The following is a 17,500-nucleotide window of genomic DNA, read 5'->3' on the forward strand; positions in this document are numbered from 1 at the left end:
CTTCTGTCTTAATCAATCAACACCCTTTGTGGGATCTAGGTTAGCACATAGTTCGGCACCATAACCCGGCTTTCGGTTCATCCTGCATCGCCAGTTCTTCTTACCAAGAATGGCCCACTTGGAGCTCGCATTTCGCGCCGAGGTTCAATAGAGAAACCCTAGTCACTTACCTATTTAAAGTTTGAGAATAGGTCGAGGGTGTTTCACTCCCAATGCCTCTAATCATTCGCTTTACCTGATAAAACTGTGAGGAGCTCCAGCTATCCTGAGGGAAACTTTGGAGGGAACCAGCTACAAGATGGTTCGATTAGTATTTTGCCCCTATACCAAAGTCTGACAAACGATTTGCACGTCAGTATCGCTACGAGCCTCCACCAGAGTTTCCTCTGGCTTCGCCCTGCTCAGGCATACTTCACCATCTTTCGGGTCCCAGCAGGTACGCTCCCACTCAAACCTTTCACAGAAGATCATGGTCGGTCAATAATGCACCCCGTGAAGGGGATCCCACCTGTCAGGTTCCTTGTGCCTTCGTGGGTTTGCCACCCACCGGCTCACGTACATGTTAGACTCCTTGGTCCGTGTTTCAAGACGGGTCGGATGGAAAGCCCAGAGTGCCAGCTTCCCGAGCGTGCAGGTGTAGAGCCCACCACAAGTGGCGCACACTTCATTCCTCGGCACGGCATCGGCAAGCCATCTAAAGCCCGCTCTTGTCCTGCCTCACCGGCCCACGCTATCCAGCGCCCCGCGTCGAGCGGCGGACCAACTCGCACCATTCCGCATCTGACCGGGGCGCACCTGCGGCCTCCATTCGCTTCCCTCCCAGCAATTTCAAGCACTTTCTAACTCTCTTTTCAAAGTCCTTTTCATCTTTCCCTCGCGATACTTGTTCGCTATCGGTCTCTTGCCCATATTTAGCCTTGGATGGAATTTACCACCCACTTAGGGCTGCATTCCCAAATAGCCCGACTCGTCAATGGCGCCTCGTAGAGCGACAGGGTCCCAGCTCAACAGGGCTCTCACCCTCTCTGACACCCCTTTCCAGGGGGACTTGAGATTGGTCCGCCGCAAGGGATGCCTCTCCAGACTACAATTCACACGGCAAAGCCGTGCGATTTCCAAGCTGGGCTCTTTCCGGTTCGCTCGCAGCTAGTAGGGAAATCATGGTTAGTTTCTTTTCCTCTGCTTAGTGATATGCTTAAACTCAGCGGCGGGTAGCCTTGCCTGATTTGAGGTCCGAGTTGCATTTCGGGTCGCCGAAGGCAAGCCCCAGCTCAAAAGAGCCCGATCCAACACATGCACCCAGGAAGAGGCACCGGCAAATAGCCGCCACCTCGACAAGGAGACGAACCACCCTTGTGGAGCATCGTCACCGCATGGTGCTGCCGGTACATTCGAGCCAACCGCGGCATCATGTCGGAGCGCGGACGACCAATTCCACCCTCTCCCCCGAAGAAGGGGAGAGAGTGTGGGGGAGTTAGGGACGCTTAAGCAGGCATGCCCTTGGACAAGCCACTCGCGCAAGTTGCGTTCAAAGACTCGATGATTCGCGGAATTCTGCAATTCACACTACGTATCGCATTTCGCTGCGTTCTTCATCGTTGCAAGAGCCAAGATATCCATTGCTGAGAGTCGTTGTGTTTTGTTTTTCTATCCTCCCGAGGGGAGGAATCTTAGATAAGACAAGGTTTATCAAGTTCCTCCTGCCACCCCCGCGTGCGGGGAGGGGCAAAGGGTTTATCAAGGCGGCGGTGTCCCTGAACAGGCATGACAGAGGGGGAGCACCTTGAGCAAGGGAGAGAGGTCGAAGGTGTGCCTCCTTCCTCCTCCACCCGCACGGTCGCGGGATGACCCCGAAGCATAGCCTCTCCCATTGTCGCCCGACATCGACGAGGGGAGAAAGGATGCCGACCACGCCTCCGAGCATGATCCCTCACGAACATTCCAGGGTTTGCATTGTTCTCACGGACATTCCTGCGCCGCCGCAATCCAAAAACTTCACCGGACCATTCAATCGGTAGGAGCGACGGGCTGTGTGTACAAAGGGCAGGGATGTAGTCAACACAAGCTAATGACTCGCGCTTACTAGGAATTCCTTGTTGAAGATCAATAATTGCAATGATCTATCCCCATCACAATGAAATTTCACAAGATTACCCAAACCTCTCGGCCCAGGTGGTAAACTCGTTGAATTCATCAATGTAGTGCGCGTGCGGCCCAAAACAACTAAGGGCATCACAGACTTGTTATTGCCTCAAACTTCCATGGCCTAGACAGCCATAGTCCCTCTCAGAAGTTGGCCACGAAGAGGATCTTTCATGTGACTAGGTAGCAGGCTGAGGTCTCGTTCGTTAATGGAATTAACCAGACAAATCACTCCACCAACTAAGAACGGCCATGCACCACCACCCATAGAATCAAGAAAGAGCTCTCAATCTGTCAATCCTTACTATGTCTGGACCTAGTAAGTTTCCTCGTGTTGAGTCAAATTAAGCCGCAGGCTCCACTCCTGGTGGTGCCCTTCCATCCATTCCTTTAAGTTTCAACCTTGCGACCATACTCCCCCCGGAACCCAAAAACTTTGATTTCTCATAAGGTGCTGGCGAAGTCATAAAAATAACATCCGCCAATCCGACATCGTTTATGGTTGAGACTAGGACGGTATCTGATCGTCTTCGAGACCCCAACTTTCGTTCTTGATTAATGAAAACATCCTTGGCAAATGCTTTCGCAGTAGTTCGTCTTTCATAAATCCAAGAATTTCACCTCTGACAATGAAATACGAATGCCCCCAACTATCCCTATTAATCATTACTCTGGTCCCGAAGACCAACACAATAAGACCAGAGTCCTATCGCATTTTTCCATGCTAATGTATTCAGAGCATAGGCTTGCTTTGAGCACTCTAATTTTTTCAAAATAACATCGCCAAATCCATGTCCCAGCCAATTAAGTCCAGGAGCTCGTTTCCGACAGAAAGGGCGGGGCGATCAGTGCACACCAAAGGAGGCGGACCGCACGCCCCGCCCCGAGATCCAACTACGAGCTTTTTAACTGCAACAACTTAAATATACGCTATTGGAGCTGGAATTACCGTGGCTGCTGGTACTAGACTTGCCCTCCAATGGATCCTCGTTAAGGGATTTAGATTGTACTCATTCCAATTACCAGACTTATAAAAGCCCAGTGTTGTTATTTATTGTCACTACCTCCCCGTGTCGGGATTGGGTAATTTGCGTGCCTGCTGCCTTCCCTGGATGTTGTTAGAAATGCGGGATCTAGAGCATGACATAACCGGAAGCTATGGAGGATGGAAGGAGAAGTGTAGACTCATGATGGAATGGACACTGTTTGTTACACAAGTGAATTAGGTTCCAAGATTGAGACTTGGACTCATAAACACAATCTTGTGTATGTGGACAATGACATTGACACTTTACTGAAATGAAAAGAGTACTATCATTGCGTTAAGAAAGGAAGCAAGTACAATGCTTTATAGGAAAGTAGGAAACTGCAGTAGGCACCATTGTGCATATGGGATAAGTTAGCTTGCATATCCTTGACCCTGAGACTCCATACAAAGAGGCTGTTTGAGTGTGATTGCTGATTCTCAACACCCCTCCTCAATCACAACTAGGAAAGGCACAAAGTGTGTAGAGGCTGTAATGAGAACCACCTGCAAAGTGTGGGCATACCACAGACATGGCAAAACACCAGAGGCTGTTGCAGAAAAAGCTAAGTGTGGGTACCATAAACATGGTGAACATCCAGAGGCTGTAACAGGGGCCTCACAAAGTGTACAGGGACTGTAATGCCAAGTTACATAAGGAGTTTTACAAAGCTTATGGCAGGAAGCATTAGGGCAAGGAAAATACAAGGCTATTAAAACAGTCTATCAGAATTATGAGAGTACAAGGACTGATGAGTCTTGTCCTTCCAATCCTGGTGGTCTTCATCTTCATCTTCTTCTTCCTTTGCTCCATTTTCTTCTTCTTCTTTGACTGCGACTAGATAGGCCTTTTGGGATCTCTTTCTTGCGTGGCAGAACTTCTCGGTGTGTCCGGTCCTTTTGCAGAAGTCACAAAAGAGCTGATCTTTCTTGCCTTTATACATGTTGCCAACATATAATGCATGCTCATCTCTAGAGGTACTTGGTTCTTCTTTAGTTTTTAGCTTCTTTTCTTCTTCTAACAGTGATGCCTGGATATCAATAAGTTCAGGATTTGGCATGTTGATTAGAGTTGTTGATACATTATTATATTCAGGAGGCAAGCTCTTAAGTAGAACACCGATGCAAACATCTTCATCCATTTTAATGTTGATTCCTGCAAGTTGGGTTAGGAGTCCTTCCATGTAATTAAGATGTGTGGCAAGTGATGTGCTGGACTTCATTTCAAGCCTGAAGAATTCAATTGGGAGACCATACTTTGATGATTTAGATTGTGCACCGAACAGGGTGTCAAGTCTTTTCCATGTATCCTGTGAGGTCTCACAGTTATCCACATGATGGATATAACTGTCATCTAGCTCCAATTTGATAATGGCCTGGGCTCTGTCATCATTCTTTTGCCAAGTAGTTGCAAGGTCCGCGTCCCGCGGTTTCTTCTCTTTGCCATTTGTGATGGCCCAGAGACCCTTCTTCATCAGGATGAGCTTGATGCGGGTTTGCCAAGTGTGGAATCCGACTCCTTTGAATCGAGCATTTGGCGAGTCTTTGCCCATGTTAGATTTATGGGAACAGTAGCAAATCAACTTCAGACTTTATTAGATTTGAGCAACAGAAGAATTGATTGAGAGACACAAGTGCTAAAAAGCACTAACTGAGTGTCAATGAATACCAAATCTGCAAAAGTCTTTTACTCCAAGTGATCTTCCCCTTCTTGATTTGATGCTGATGCCTTCAGATCTGAGTGACAGTACTTTAACGAACTTCAGAGAGTATTGCTCAGTGATTAAAATCACTGTTGATAACTTCAGTGAGAGAAACAGTGAAAAATGTCAAGATTTTGAAGCTTTTGGCTATGGTGGAATTAGGGTTTCTGAGACAGGGGCCTGGTTTTTTGCTGATTGCAGGAGCTACAGTGCATCATTTTCAAAACTTTTTACATATCTAGGAAGCTTATGTCATGGGCTACCAAAGCCCCATGGAGATTGTCCAGATCGCGGGCTGTATGGCGCACGCAGAGGCCACGAACAGAATCGGCGCAGATCTGGACAGCGACAGTGAATTTCTGCAATGCTGGAGCCAGGGAGCATCAATGTCATCGATTATTGTGCCAAGATGAAGCGCCTTGAGCAGAGGAACAACTCTCCATAAGAAATTGTGGGCTGAAATGGTCTGATTGAAGAGTTATGGAAGCTCCAAGCAAGGTAGGTCCTGTCTGGCTATGGCAGACACAGAGCAGAGATTGGGGATTTTCACAATGCTGAGCTCCAGATGGTCCAATGTCCTGGATTGATGTGATACAGGGAAGCTTTATGAGTTGGGGAATACTTTTCCAGAAGGAAGCTCCAAGAGATTTGACCTGTGGAGTGAGATATAAGCAGTTCAATCTGACAGGGTGCTGCTGGCTATGGCTGCCATGGAAGCTTCAGTGAGAGTAGAGTTGAGAAAAGAAGTCATACACTGACACTGAGCTGGATGGAGGTTCAGAAGAATCAAGAGAGGCTGGAGAAGCAATGCCATGCCCAACTGGGCTCTGATACCATGTTAGAAATGCGGGATCTAGAGCATGACATAACCGGAAGCTATGGAGGATGGAAGGAGAAGTGTAGACTCATGATGGAATGGACACTGTTTGTTACACAAGTGAATTAGGTTCCAAGATTGAGACTTGGACTCATAAACACAATCTTGTGTATGTGGACAATGACATTGACACTTTACTGAAATGAAAAGAGTACTATCATTGCGTTAAGAAAGGAAGCAAGTACAATGCTTTATAGGAAAGTAGGAAACTGCAGTAGGCACCATTGTGCATATGGGATAAGTTAGCCTGCATATCCTTGACCCTGAGACTCCATACAAAAAGGTTGTTTGAGTGTGATTGCTAATTCTCAACAGATGTGGTAGCCGTTTCTCAGGCTCCCTCTCTTGAATCGAACCCTAATTCTCTATCACCCGTCACCACCATGGTAGGCCTCTATCCTACCATCGAAAGTTGATAGGGCAGAAATTTGAATGAAGCATCGTCGGCGCTGAGGCCATGTGATTCGGGAAGTTATCATGATTCACCACATTACCGAGCAAGCCCACATCGGCCTTTTATCTAATAAATGCTTCCCTTCCAGAAGTCGGGAGTTGGTGCACGTATTAGCTCTAGAATTATTACGGTTATCCGAGTAGCAAGGTACCATCAAAGAAACTATAACTGATTTAATGAGCCATTCGCAGTTTCATAGTACAAGCATGGCTTAATCTTTGAGACAAGCATATGACTACTGGCATGATCAAACAGGTAGCTATCTTTCATCACACGAGTAGCACCGCTGCTGCGCGTTCCGACTCCACATCAAGTGTGGCTGCGGGGAAAAAAGGCACGACCTCATCACCAATGTGTTGTTCTTGATGTAAAGAGAAAGAGGGGAGGAGCACGAAGGCTCGAGAGTTTACGGGGAGAAAAAGAAAACGACAAATAGGGATGGGATGAGGGCATGCTTTCATTTCCCACCATGGACAAAGCCGCACATGAGTACATGCATGGCCCATTGCCACCACCATGCACAAGGCGTGCTCCGTGTTGTCTTGTCTGCCACATTCCGAGCTCGTGTCGAGTCGAAAAACGATGGAGATGCTCATGCATTGCACCGTTTCGCGTCAACAAGAGCCCATCATGAGGTGCACTCAACCCCACCAGGAACAAGCCCCGCCGACGAAGAAGCACCTCGATCACATCGTTCCATCGGTTTCGGTCCATCCGTATCGATACAAGCCGCACAATATTCACCACGAGATTCGTCGTTAGCATTGAGAACCATGGAGCTTGAACACGATCTCGCCACCAACGAGACACGTGTTCAAGGCACCGCACTTCGCTCCTCACCGCATAGTGGGCACATGTTGACCGCCACGACGCGATGTCCTCGCAAGGATCACCACAAGTTGCTTGAGCCTAGCCATTTGACGAGGGGTACATGGCATTTGCTCATGAGACACTCCTCGCGGACAAGATGGATGCGGGGACCATACGCCTCACCTCACCCTCCCTTGGATCTCCAAGGACTATTTCAATGGAGCAAGCACCACTATCCTCATAGGTGCAATCGGCTCCAACGGCAAGGCATACCTACAAAGCCCGAAATTTCTTTGCGGGGGGGGGGGGGGGGGGGGGGGGGGGGGGTGGAGGGCGCGCCGCGACATGGCGTGTTGAGGGGGGAAGGGGGGGGAAATTTTGGAGGGGGGGGAGGGTGTGTCGCGACATGGCGTGGTGCATGTTGAGGGGGGAAGGGGGGAGGCCCGAATTTTGGAGGGGTGGGGGGGGGGGGGGGGGGCGAATTTCGGAGGGGGGGGATGTGTGTGTTGAGGGGGGAAGGGGGGGGATTTTGGAGGGGGGCCAAATTTTGGAGGGGGGGCGAACTTTGGAGGGGGCGAAGGCCGCGTCGCGACATGGCGTGGTGTGTGTTGAAGGGGGGGGGAATTTTGGAGGGGGGGAGTGTCGCGACATGATGTGGTGTGTGTTGAGGGGGGAAGGGGGGAGCACGTCGCCTCGTGTCATGTCATGGGTCGCGGGGGGGAAGGGGGGGATGTCACGTCATGTTGGGGAGGGGGAGGGGGCGTGTCGCGTCGTGTCATGTCAAGGGGGAGGGGGGATGTCATGATATGATGGGGAGGGGGAGGGGGGTGCGGCGCGTCACGTCACATCGTGTCATGGGGGGGGCGCGAGGGGGGGATGTCATGTTATGTTGGGGAGGGGGCGGGCGTGTCACATCATGTCATGGGGGGGGAGGGGGGATGTCATGTTATGTTGGGGAGGGAGGCGCGTCACGTCGTGTCGTGGCATGGGGGGGGAGGGGGCATCGCGACATGGTGGGTGGGTGTATGTATTGAGGGGGGGGAGGGCGTGTCGCGACATGGTATGGTGTGTGTTGAGGGGGGAGGGGGGCACGTCACGTCATATCATGTGATGGGGGGAGGGGGGAGGATGCCATGTTATTTTGGGGAGGGGGAGGGGGGGGCGTCGCATCGTGTCCTGTCATGGGGTGGGGGGGGATGTCATGTCATGTTTGGGAGGGGAAGGGGGCACATCGCATCATGTCATGGGGGGGGAGGGGGGATGTCATGTCATGTTGGGGAGGTGGGCATGTCGCGTCATGTCGTGGCATGGGGGGCAGGGGGCGAGATGTCATGTTATGTTGGGGAGAGGGAGGGGGGTGCGTCACATCCTATCCTGTCATGGAGGGGGGGGATGTCATGTTATATTGGGGAGGGGGAGGGGGACGCATCGCGTCGTGTCATGGGGGGGGACGGGGGGGATGTCATGTTATGTTGGGGAGGGGGAGGGGGCGCACTGCGTCGCATCACGTCGTGTCGTGTTGTGTCAGGGGGAAAGGGGGGTATGTCATGTTATGTTGGGGAGGGGGGCGCGTCGAGTCGCATCGTGTCATGGGGGGGGATGTTATGTCATATTGGGGAGGGGGAGGGGGAGGTGTCGCGTTGTGTTGTGCCATGTCATGGAGGGGGAGGGGGGATGTCATGTTATGTTGGGGAGGGGGGCGAGCACGTTGCATCGTGTCATGGGGGGGATGTCATGTTATGTTGGGTTGGGGGAGAGGGGAGCATCGCGTCGTGTCGTGTCATGGGGGGGCGCGTCGCGACATGGTGTGGTGTGTGTTGAGGGGGGAAGGGGGGGCCGAATTATGGAGGGGGGATGTCATGTTATGTTGGGGAGGGGGCGCGTCGCGTCGCGTTGTGTCTGTTACAAATGCGGGATCTAGAGCATGACATAACCGGAAGCTATGGAGGATGGAAGGAGAAGTGTAGACTCATGATGGAATGGACACTGTTTGTTACACAAGTGAATTAGGTTCCAAGATTGAGACTTGGACTCATAAACACAATCTTGTGTATGTGGACAATGACATTGACACTTTACTGAAATGAAAAGAGTACTATCATTGCATTAAGAAAGGAAGCAAGTACAATGCTTTATAGGAAAGTGGGAAACTGCAGTAGGCACTATTGTGCATATGGGATAAGTTAGCCTGCATATCCTTGACCCTGAGATTCCATACAAAGAGGCTGTTTGAGTGTGATTGCTGATTCTCAACACCCCTCCTCAATCACAACTAGGAAAGGCACAAAGTGTGTAGAGGCTGTAATGAGAACCACCTGCAAAGTGTGGGTATACCACAGACATGGCAAAACACCAGAGGCTGTTGCAAAAAAAAGCTAAGTGTGGGTACCATAAACATGGTGGACATCCAGAGGCTGTAACAGGGGCCTCACAAAGTGTACAGGGACTGTAATGCCAAGTTACATAAGGAGTTTACAAAGCTTATGGCAGGAAGCATTAGGGTAAGGAAAATACAAGGCTATTAAAACAGTCTATCAGAATTATGAGAGTACAAGGACTGATGAGTCTTGTCCTTCCGATCCTGGTGGTCTTCATCTTCATCTTCTTCCTTTGCTTCATTTTCTTCTTCTTCTTTGACTGCGACTAGATAGGCCTTTTGGGATCTCTTTCTTGCGTGGCAGAACTTCTCGGTGTGTCCGGTCCTTTTGCAGAAGTCACAAAAGAGCTGATCCTTCTTGCCTTTGTACCTGTTGCCAACATATAATGCATGCTCGTCTCTAGAGGTACTTGGTTCTTCTTTAGTTTTTAGCTTCTTTTCTTCTTCTAACAGTGATGCCTGGATATCAACAAGTTCAGGATTTGGCATGTTGATTAAAGTTGTTGATACATTATTATATTCAAGAGGCAAGCTCTTAAGTAGAACACCGATGCAAACATCTTCATCCATTTTAATGTTGATTCCTGCAAGTTGGGTTAGGAGTCCTTCCATGTAATTGAGATGTGTGGCAAGTGATGTGTTGGACTTCATTTCAAGCCTGAAGAACTCAATCAGGAGACCATACTTTGATGATTTAGATTGTGCACCGAACAGGGTGTCAAGTCTTTTCCATGTATCCTGTGAGGTCTCACAGTTATCCACATGATGAATATAACTGTCGTCTAGCTCCAGTTTAATAATGGCCTGAGCTCTGTCATCATTCTTTTGCCAAGTAGTTGCAAGGTCCGCGTCCCGAGGTTTCTTCTCTTTGCCATTTGTGATGGCCCAGAGACCCTTCTTCATCAGGATGAGCTTGATGCGGGTTTGCCAAGTGTGGAATCCGACTCCTTTGAATCGAGCATTTGGCGAGTCTTTGCCCATGTTAGATTTACGGGAACAGTAGCAAATCAACTTCAGACTTTATTAGATTTGAGCAACAGAAGAATTGATTGAGAGACACAAGTGCTAAAAAGCACTAACTGAGTGTCAATGAATACCAAATCTGCAAAAGTCTTTTACTCCAAGTGATCTTCCCCTTCTTGATTTGATGCTGATGTCTTCAGATCTGAGTGACAGTACTTTAACGAACTTCAGAGAGTATTGCTCAGTGATTAAAATCACTGTTGATAACTTCAGTGAGAGAAACAGTGAAAAATGTCAAGATTTTGAAGCTTTTGGCTATGGTGGATTTAGGGTTTCTGAGACAGGGGCCTGGTTTTTTGCTTATTGCAGGAGCTACAGTGCATCATTTTTAAAAATTTTTACATATCTAGGAAGCTTATGTCATGGAGTACCAAAGCCCCATGAAGATTGTGCAGATCGTGGTCAGTATGAGGCGCGCAGGTGCCGCGAACAGATTCGGCGCAGATCTGGACAGCGTGGTCGAATTTCTACAATGCTGGAGCCAGGGAGCATCAATGTCATTGATTGTTGTGCCAAGATGAAACGCCTTGAGCAGAGGAACAACTCTCCAGAAGAAATCGTGGGCTGAAATGGCCTGGTTGAAGAGTTATGGAAGCTCCAAGCAAGGTAGGTCCTGTCTGGCTATGGCAGACACAGAACAGAGATTTGGGATTTTCACAATGCTGAGCTCCAGATGGTCCAATGTCCTGGATTGATGTGATACAGAGAAGCTTTATGAGTTGGGGAATACTTTTCCAGAAGGAAGCTGTAAGAGATTTGACCTGTGGAGTGAGATATAAGCAGTTCAATCTGATAGGGTGCTGCTGGCTATGGCTGCCATGGAAGCTTCAGTGAGAGTAGAGTTGGGAGATGAAGTCATGAGCTGACATTGAGCTGGATGGAGGTTCAGAAGAATCAAGAGAGGCTGGAGAAGCAATGCCATGCCCAACTGGGCTCTGATACCATGTTACAAATGCGGGATCTAGAGCATGACATAACCGGAAGCTATGGAGGATGGAAGGAGAAGTGTAGACTCATGATGGAATGGACACTGTTTGTTACACAAGTGAATTAGGTTCCAAGATTGAGACTTGGACTCATAAACACAATCTTGTGTATGTGGACAATGACATTGACACTTTACTGAAATGAAAAGAGTACTATCATTGCATTAAGAAAGGAAGCAAGTACAATGCTTTATAGGAAAGTAGGAAACTGCAGTAGGCACTATTGTGCATATGGGATAAGTTAGCCTGCATATCCTTGACCCTGAGATTCCATACAAAGAGGCTGTTTGAGTGTGATTGCTGATTCTCAACAGTGTCATGGGGGGGGGATGTCATGTCATGTTGGGGAGGGGGAGGGGGAGGGGGCGAGTCGCGTCGTGTCGTGTCGTGTCATGGGGGGGAGGGGAGATGTCATGTTATGTTGGGGAGGGGGCGGGCACGTCGCATCGTGTCATGGGGGGGATGTCGTGTTATGTTAGGTTGGGGGAGTGGGACGCATCACGTCGTGTTATGTCATGGGGGGGCGCATCGCGACATGGTGTGGTGTGTGTTGTGGGGGGAAGGGGGGGGCCGAATTTTGGAGGGGGGAGGGTGCATCGCAACATGGTGTGGTGTGTGTTGGGGGGGGGGGGGCGTCATGGTGGGTGGGGGTGTGTGTTAAGAAGAGGGCGGCACATCACGTCGTGTCATGTCATGGGACGGGGGGGATGTCATGGGGGGGGGCGCGTCGCAATATGGTGTGGTGTGTGTTGAGGGGGGGAGGGGGGGCGTCGCGACATGGTGTGGTGTGTTGGGGGGGGGGGGTGTCATGGTGGGTGGGTGTGTGTGTTAAGGGGAGGAGGGCACGTCGCATCGTGTCATGTCATGGGGCGGGGGGGAGGGGGGAATGTCACGTCATGTTAGGGAGGGGGAGGGGGGCGTGTCGCATCGTGTCGTGTCGGGGGGGGATGTCATGATATGTTGGGGAGGGGGAGGGGGGGGAGGTGCATCACGTCCTGTCATGGGTGGGGGAGGGCTTGAGGGGGGATGTCATGTTATGTTTGGGAGGGGGCAGGCGCGTCGCGTCATGTCATGGGGGTGGGGGGAGGGGGGATGTCATGTTATGTTGGGGAGGGGGCATGTTGCGTCGTGTCGTGGCATGGGGGGATGTCATGTTATGTTGGGGAGAGGGAGGGGGGCGCGTCACGTCGTGTTGTGTCATGGAGGGGGGGGATGTCATGTTATGTTGGGGAGGGGGAGGGAGAGGGGGGCGCATTGCGTCGTGTCATGGGGGGGACGGGGGGGGATGTCATGTTATGTTGGGGAGGGGGGCACATCGCATCATGTCATGTCATGGGGGGGAAGGTCATATCATGTTGGGGAGGGGGAGGGGGACGCGTCGCGTCGTGTCGTGTCGTGTCATGGGGGGGGGGAGGGGGGGATATCATGTTATGTTGGGGAGGGGGTCGGGCACATCACGTCGTGTCATGGGCGGGATGTCATGTTATGTTGGGTTGGGGGAGGCGGGCACGTCGCGTCGTGTCGTGTCATGGGGGCGATGTCATGGGGGGCGCGTCGCGACATGGTGTGGTGTGTGTTGAGGGGGGAAGGGGGGGCCGAATTTTGGAGGGGGGAGGGCGCGTCGCGACATGGTGTGGTGTGTGTTGGGGGGGGAGGGGGTGTCATGGTGGGTGGGGGTGTGTGTTAAGGGGAGGGAGGCATGTCACATCGTGTCATGTCATGGGGGGGGACGGGGGGGGGGGGGGGGCCACGCATCGCAACATGGTGTGGTGTGTGTTGAGGGGGGAAGGGGGGGCCAAATTTTGGAGGGGGGAGGGCACCTCCCGACATGGTGTGGTGTGTGTTGGGAGGGGGGCGTCATGGTGGGTGGGTGTGTTTGTTAAGGGGAGGGGGGCACGTCGCGTCGTGTCATGTCATTGGGTGGGGGGTGCGTTTCACGACATGGTGTGGTGTGTGTTGAGGGGGGAAGGGGGCGGGTGGAATTTTGGAGGGCTGAGCGCGCGTCGCGACATGGTGTGGTGTGCGTTGGGGGGGCGTCATGTGGGTGGGTGTGTGTGTTAAGGGGAGGGGGCACGTCGCGTCATGTCATGTCATGGGGCGAGGGGGGAGGGGGGATGTCACGTCATGTTGGGGAGGGGGAGGGGGGCGCGTCGCATCGTGTCGTGTCAGGGGGGATTTCATGATATGTTGGGGAGGGGGGGCGGTGCATCACATCGTGTCATGCGGTGGGGGGGGCTCGAGGGGGGAATGTCATGTTATGTTAGGGAGGGGAGCAGGCGCGTCGCGTCATGTCATGGGGGGGGGAGGGGGGATGTCATGTTATGTTGGGGAGGGGGGGTATCACATCATGTCATGGCATGGGGGGGGGAGGGGGCGTTGCGACATGGTGGGTGGGTGTGTGTGTTGAGGGAAGCGGGGGGGAGGGTGCGTCGTGACATGGTGTGGTGTGTGTTGAGGGGGGAGAGAGGGGGGCGTTGCGTCGTGTCATGTCATGGGGAGGGGTGGGGAGGGGGGAGGATGCCATGTTATGTTGGGGAGGTGGAGGCGGCCGCGTCACGTCGTGTCCTATCATGGGGTGGGGGGGATGTCATGTCATGTTGGGGAGGGGAAGGGGGGCATGGTGCATCGTGTCGTGTCATGGGGAGAGGGGGGATGCCATGTTATGTTGTGGAGGGGGTGGGGGACGCATCGCGTCATGTCATGGGGGGAGGGGGGATGTCATGTTATGTTGGGGAGGGGGCGTGTCGCGTCGTGTCATGGCATGGGGGGGGACGTTGCGACATGGTGGGTGGGTGCAAGGGGGGGAGGGCGCGTCACAACATGGTGTGGTGTGTGTTGAGGGGGGAGAGGGGGGGTGTCGCATCGTGTCATGTCATGGGGAGGGGGGGAAGGGTGCCATGTTATGTTGGGGGGGAGGGGGCCGCGTCGTGTCGTGTCCTGTCATGGGGTGGGGGGGATATCATGTCATGTTGGGGAGGGGAAGGGGGGCGTGGTGCATTGTGTCGTGTCATGGGGAGAGGGGGGATGCCATGTTATGTTGGGGAGGGAATGGGGGGCGCATCGCGTCATGTCATGGGGAGGGGGGGAGGGGGGATGTCATCTTATGTTGGGGAGGGGGCGCATCGCATTGTGTCATGGCATGGGGGGGGATGTCATGTTATTTGGGGAGGGGGAGGGGGGTGCGTCGTGTCCTGTCATGGGGGGGGACGGGGGGGGATGTCATGTTATGTTGGGGAGGGGGAGGGGGGTGCGTCCCATCGTGTCGTGTCATGGAGGGGGTGATGTCATGTTATGTTGGGGAGGGGGAGGGGGGCGCATCGCGTCGTGTCATGGGGGGGACGAGGGGGATGTCATGTTATGTTGGGGAGGGGGAGGGGGAGGGGGGCACGTCGCATCGCATCACGTCATGTCATGTCGTGTCAAGGGGGGAAGGGGGGATGTCATGTTATGTTAGGGAGGGGGCGCATCGAGTCGCGTGGTGTTATGGGGGGGGATGTCATGTCATGTTGGGGAGGGGGAGAGGGATGCATCGCGTCGTGTCGTGTCATGTCATGGGGGGGAGGGGGGGATGTCATGTTATATTGGGGAGGGGGAGAGGGTGCGGCGCGTCACATCATGTCATTGGGGGCGAGGGGGGGATGTCATGTTATGTTGGGGAGGGGGCGGGCACGTCGCATCATGTCATGGGGGGGATGTCATGTTAGGTTGGGGAGGGGGGCGGGCATGTCGCGTCATGTCATGGGGGGGATGTCATGTTATTTTGGGTTGGGGGAGGGGGGGCGCATCGCGTCGTGTCGTGTCATGGGGGGGGATGTCATGGGGGGGGTCGTGTCGCGACATGTTGTGGTGTGTGTTGAGGGGGGAAGGGGGGGCGAATTTTGGAGGGGGGCAGGGCACGTCGTGACATGGTGTGGTGTGTGTTGAGGGGGGGTGTCATGGTGGGTGGGTGTGTGTGTTAAGGGGAGGGGGCACGTCGCATTGTGTCATATCATGGGGCGGGGGGGAGGGGGGGATGTCATGCCATGTTGGGGAGGGGGAGGGGGGTGCGTCGCATCGTGTCATGTCAGGGGGGAGGGGGGATGTCATGATATGTTGGGGAGGGGGAGGGGGCGCGGCGCATCACGTCATGTCATGGGGGAGGGGGGGCGCGAGGGGGGGATGTTATGTTATGTTGGGGAGGGGGCGAGCGCGTCGCATCATGTCATGGGGGGGAGGGGGGATGTCATGTTATGTTGGGGAGGGGGCGCATCGCGTTGTGTCGTGGCATGGGGGGGAAGGGGGCGTCGCGACATGGTGGGTGGGTGTATGTGTTGAGGGTAGAGGGTGCGTCACGACATGGTGTGGTGTGTGTTGAGGGGGGGAGGGGGCGCGTCGCGTCATGGTGGGCGGGTGTGTGTGTTGAGCGGAGGGCGGCACATCGCATTGTGTCATGTCATGGGGGCGGGGGGAGGTGGGAGGAGTCCCCCCTTCCCCGCACGACATGGAAACCCCCTTGAAAAACCTTGCTCCATCCATCCCACCCCACCTCACCTCAAAAAGCCACGCTCAACCCACCTCACCCCCCCATGATATGGCACACCCTCATCCCCCCCCCCACCTCTCAAAAAACCCCCAACCCATCCCCACCTCACCTCATCCCACCCCACCCCACCTTGCCTCACCCCCCCATGACATGGCGCACCTTCCCCCCTAAGAAAGCCCCACCCCACCCCACCTCATCTCCCCATGACACGACACACCCTCATTCCCCCCTATCCCCCCAATCTCTCAAAAAAACCCCCCACCCCACCCCACCTCACCTCAACTCAAAAAACCCCCGCTCAATGCACCCCACCTCACCCCCCCAAAAAACCCCACTCCACACCACCCCACTCCACCTCAACCCCCAAGACATGGCACAACCCCCCCTCCCCCAAAAAAAAACCCGCTCCATCCATCTGACCCCACCTCACCTAACCTCAAAAAACCCCGCTCAACCCATCTCTACCCGCCAGGGCACATCACACCCTCATCGCCTCCCCCCTCTCCCCCATAAAAAACCCGATCCATCCAACCCAACCCACCTAACCTCAAAAAACCCCGCTCAACCCTCCACGACACATCACACCCTCATTGCCTCCCCCCTCCAACCCACCTTACCTCACCTCCCCTCAAAAAACACTCCTCAACCCACCCCACCTCAGCCCCCCAAAAAACTTCACTCCACCCTAAATCCCCCCCTCCCACCTCACCTCACCCCCCCACGACATGGTGCATCTTCCCCCTAAGCAAACCCCGCTCCACCCAACCCCCGGCCCTCCCCCCCCCAAAACACCTCAAACCACCCCACCCCACCTCACCTCAGCCCTCCATAATGTGGTGCACCTTCCCCATAAGAAAACCCCGCTCCACCCAACCCCCCGCCCTCCCCCCCAAACACCTCACACCACTCCACCCCACCCCACCCCCCCACGATGCGGTGCACCTTCCCCCTAAGAAAACCCCACTCCACCCAACCCCCTGTGCCCCCCCAAAAAAAAAACCCCACTCTACCCAAGACCATCATCCCAAAAATAAAAAACCCACTCCACCCAAGTCCGTTCCCCCCACCCCCACCCAAAAGAAAAGCCACTCCACAGAAGGCCCCCTCCCCCCCTCACCTCACCCCCCCACGACACGGCGTATCTCCCCCACCCCACCCCCAAAAACTCCGCTCCATCCAAACCACCCCACCTCACCTCAAAAAACCCTGCTCAACCCACCCCACCCCACCTCACCCCCCCACGGCACGGTACACCCCTCCACCCCACCTCGAAAAATCCCGCTCCATCCACACCACCCCACCACACCTCAGAAAACCTTGCTCAACCCACCCCACCTCATCTCAGCCCCCCACGACATGGTGCATCCACCCCCCCACCCCACCTCAAAAGACCCCGCTCAACCCACCGCACCTCACCTCACCCCCCATGACATGCCACGCCCCCCGCCCCACAACACGGCACACCCCTCCCATCCCACCTCACCCCCCCAGGACGCGGCGCATCCCCCTGCACCCCACCTCGAAAAACCCTGCTCCATCCACACCACCCCACACGCCTCCAAAAACCCGGATCCATCCACAG

At 53.8% G+C, this 17,500-nt stretch overlaps 1 non-coding gene and 2 pseudogenes across 1 annotated transcript; all 3 read right to left on the minus strand.

Annotated features, from left to right (window-relative positions):
* The window catches only part of LOC148009468 (25S ribosomal RNA), a 3,714-nt pseudogene extending 2,479 nt beyond the window's left edge, over positions 1 to 1,235 (minus strand).
* A 243-nt stretch (positions 1,236 to 1,478) lies between these two features.
* LOC148009469 (5.8S ribosomal RNA) lies at positions 1,479 to 1,631 on the minus strand. The gene has a single exon (XR_015689814.1). It is a non-coding gene; the product is annotated as a 5.8S ribosomal RNA (ribosomal RNA).
* A 265-nt stretch (positions 1,632 to 1,896) lies between these two features.
* LOC148009470 (18S ribosomal RNA) lies at positions 1,897 to 3,319 on the minus strand (annotated as a pseudogene).
* Positions 3,320 to 17,500: the final 14,181 nt, after the last annotated feature.

Source organism: Lygodium microphyllum, chromosome 30 (assembly GCF_053477565.2).
Source record: "Lygodium microphyllum isolate KBCC chromosome 30, Lygodium_microphyllum_v1.1.10, whole genome shotgun sequence".
Taxonomy (NCBI): domain Eukaryota; kingdom Viridiplantae; phylum Streptophyta; class Polypodiopsida; order Schizaeales; family Lygodiaceae; genus Lygodium; species Lygodium microphyllum.